This window comes from Mastomys coucha, unplaced genomic scaffold (genome assembly GCF_008632895.1).
Source record: "Mastomys coucha isolate ucsf_1 unplaced genomic scaffold, UCSF_Mcou_1 pScaffold16, whole genome shotgun sequence".
Classification (NCBI taxonomy): domain Eukaryota; kingdom Metazoa; phylum Chordata; class Mammalia; order Rodentia; family Muridae; genus Mastomys; species Mastomys coucha.
Window position 1 is genome coordinate 27793586 of NW_022196898.1, and position 4000 is coordinate 27797585.

The 4000-nt window shown below is 36.9% G+C and overlaps 1 long non-coding RNA gene across 1 annotated transcript in view; it reads right to left on the reverse strand.

Moving 5' to 3' along the window:
- Positions 1-2175: 2175 nt before the first annotated feature.
- The window catches only part of LOC116094072, a 104158-nt gene continuing 102333 nt past the window's right edge, over positions 2176-4000 (reverse strand). Inside the window, exon 3 of the long non-coding RNA XR_004119957.1 lies at positions 2176-2339. This is a non-coding gene — a long non-coding RNA (uncharacterized LOC116094072). The remainder of the gene's footprint in view (positions 2340-4000) is intronic.

Below are 4000 nucleotides of genomic sequence, written 5' to 3' on the forward strand. Positions count from 1 at the left end.
AGCAAACAAATGATGTATATCACACATCATAATTTAAGACAAACTTCTAAGAGAAACTGAGGGTTTTTTAATTGTCAGAGATCTTTAATAAACATTTTTTTCTTTTTATTTTTATTATTGTTCCTCTTATTTTTAAGATTATAATATAATTTCATTATTTTCTCCATCTCCTTCCTCCCTCTGATATACCCCGTCTTGTCCACTTTTTTCAGTAACTGTTGTTACAGGTAAATGTGTATATGCTATTCATATATATCCCTAAATACAAACTGTTCAGTCTGTATACTGTTACTCGTATACATGTTTTTGGTGCCAATCATTTAGTAGGATAACTAGTTGGTGTGCTTGTCCCTGAAGAAGACTGTTTCTCTCGATCTCAGTATTCCTTAGTTGCCTATAGTTCTTTATGTAGGATTGAGGCCTCTTGGTCTTTCCTCTGATCCAGTTTGGCATGTCTAATGTTGTCTCATGTCTTGGTAATCATGTATTTCATTGGTATTTTTTCTGAAGGGGATCATTTTCAACATATAAATCCTGTGATCTGGAAAAGGTTCTTGACTAAATAAAATTTTCTAGTTAGATTTATCTAGGTATGAAACTTAATCTGGAATTGCCTACAGTCCTAAAAACAAGTATACTTTTAGATATAAATATGAATCAGCTTAGCAGTACATGTTCACACTTTCAAACCCCTTCACCTTAATCCTCACAGGAGAGGATCTCTGTGAGCTAATTCATAGCACAGATCAACTCCAACTTTGGCACTTCAAGGAGAACAAGATACATGAGGTCTAATGACTTGCTTCACCTGTTCACCTTTAGTGTCAAATATATGGGTGAGATCATCAAAAACATTGAGTGGCCTGCTGTTCACTGAAAATACATTATGAATGAGTTTTTCAATGGCTTAGAGTAAAACATAAATCGCTAAACCTAATGCAAAAGATTCTGAATTTCTCTTATCCTCAATTAATATTCTTACAAAGGAGGTAGCACACAATATTATAGTGCTACTGTATTCAATTGGCTGCAATTTGAGACATATGCATTTATATTCATGTTCACACACATCTCTACACATTTGTCTTAGTCTATTTTCTGAAACTATTGCAGAGTACATGAGAGTAGATAATTTATAAAGACCTGGAATGTATTTCTTACAGCTTTGAAGCCTAGAAACTCCAAGGTTAAGGAACCTCAAGCTAGTAAGGGCTTTTTACTGTTCATCTCATTGCATAAGGTAGAAGGGAAGGAACGGTGTAATGAGGGAGAAATCAGGAAGAGCCCAACTTGTTCTTATTTCCACACCTACAATAATGGTGGACTCTATGATAACAATATTGATCCATTTATGAGAGAAGAGTCTGTGATCTGGTTACCTCTGAAAGGCTCCTCACTTCAGAAATGTTCCCTTAGGATTAGGTTTTCAATACCTGAGCACTGGGAGAGGACATATTTAGCACCCATAGCACCACCTTAGTATAAGTTTAGGCACAAAACTAAACAGATTCTCTCAATTTTACTTGGTTTATTTGAAGCACCAATTTCTGTTCAAGGTTTATGTATTTAATATATTCTCTACAAGGTCAAGACACAGAATGATAGATTTTAGCCACTTTTTTTTTTGAAGAAAAGGAAGAAAGGAAATAATTGCATGTCACATTTCAGCTGTCAAATGCCTTCAGTGTGATGGAGGCATGCCAGTGAACTTCAAAGGACAAGCAAACAGAAACTTCTTCCTATGTGTCTACTCAACAAACCATTGCAAGCTCATATTATTAGCAGTCCTGAGGGGGTACTTTATTCAGGTACCTTCATTCAGTGCTTACCATGCTCATTCATTCTTTTAAAGAATTGCAAACCACAGTCAAGTAATCAGCAAATGGGTTCAGGGAGAGAACAAGACACGCATTTGAAACCATAGGTTTAAACAGTCACAACCTATGTTTGTCAAAATGTTAACAAGACCTTCGGTTCCATGAGAGATTTTTTTAAAATAAAAAGACAGACAAATCTTTGACATTCCATTTCTGTCCCTTTTGTGCTTTCAGGACCCAGATCTATGAAAGACAAAGAATAACAATGCATTTAAAGGAAAAGCCACTTTTCTTTTCTTTTTTTGCTTTGCATATGAAAGCTTATCCAAGAATATTGGATGTACATTTGAGGCTGGGGGTAAAAAGAACAGCTCGTGTCACACTTTTTGAAGTGTTCCAAATGCTAAATCATCCTCAAACATTCTTTGATGTGACTTGGCTCAGAAATTCCTCCACTTTTGCCACACTCAGTTGCGTCCATCTTTCCACTCTGTGAGCAACTCAGTCAGCTCTTCTCAAGGCCTGCGGGAATGGAGAGGAAGAAATTGACTTTTCCATAAGTCAAACTGCCATCTGCTAAGGATACTGCCCCTGTCTTTAACTCTGTACAGAATTAACTTCCTGGTTACTTCCCCAGGCTCAAATGGAAGCAGTAACTAAACTGAGAGGCTTAACAGCTCCAATGTCATAGGCTTCCAGGACAGAACAGAAAGAGAACATGAAAGTAAATAACTGCTTTCTTAGCCAGCAGGGAAGTGGACTGAGTCCAAATCTCAAAACCCTTCTGGCATCTGGACCACTTATATAACTCTCATGAGAACAATGGCTATTGTCAAGTTTCAACTATGCAGGACAACTCAACATCTATCCTTTTCTTCCTTTACGTTTTTTTAAATAAAATCTCTGTTAGTCACACTAAAACTGGGGCATCATTTCTAAATTTTGTCCCTCACTGAGATAGACTCTAAAAATAGACTCATCTGCTGTAGTCAGGTCTACCTGAAAGTACTAGAAGATCCCCCCAGGGGAAAGATATGCCCCTGATGGAACCCCAATACCTTCCTATGTGCTTAGGTTTTTCCTGTATGTTAAAATCTTCTAACCAGCACGTTCAGTTTCTTTTCTTATTTCTTTCATATTTATTTTCTGAAGAACTCAGTGACATTGTAATTGAGGTTTCCAATGGGCATAAATATTTTACTGAAATATGACAAGTCACAATTCATATGTGTTGCTCCATTCATTATAGCTGTGTCAATGCATCTCCTTTTAAAATTTGAGTAGCAAAATATCCAAGACACAGCAATGACCCACTAAAGCATACAGTGAACTCATGTCAGCACTTCTAAGCATGCCATGCACAACTAAATTATTTCATAATTGAAAGGTGGATGCCAAAGAAATGCCTGATTATCAGTTTGGAGTAATTGTGTGGCTACAATAGAGCTGGAAAATTGTCTAATGAAACTCTAGGCTTTGTGCAGTCTATATAACCTCACAAGTAAGCCAGTTGTCTGGAAATGTAAATATTTACTTCTAATGTGCTTAGGGAGCACACGAAGTTGCCTGACACTACCCATTCAACACATACACAGTTGAGACAATGTAAGCTGCAGAACGCCATGTATCCAATAAATTCAATGTTCTGACCCGGAATCAGTGTCACCAGACCCTTTTAAATCCATATTTACTGCAAGGATCTGTGCTAAGAGATGGAAATGCAGAGTCATATAATATAAGCTTTGCCATAAAAGAGTTTATAATCTAATTGGGGGCATAAATCTTACACAAAAGTACAGCATCCATGATGTTAGGGAATATATGAGTGATGAAACCAATAAATTCAATATAATCTCATTGGAGAGCCCAGAAAATAAAAACACATAGAGCCAATATCCTCAGTGAGAACACAGGTGGAGATGCAGATATCCATGGCACATGTGAGATCATTGGCTTCTGGACTCATTGAAACTAAAATTTTGAGAATGTTAGCTACAAATAACTTAAAAATATACTGCAGAGGACCCATCACATGTGAAAACACTCAAGCTTCTAAATGACAAACTTCAGAGAACACTGAGTAAGTGTTCAAAAGAGTGTTTTCTACTCTTTTGCCTCCTTGGGTTCGTGTGTGTGTGTGTGTATGTATGTGTGTGTGTGTGTGTGTGTGTGTGTGTGTGTGT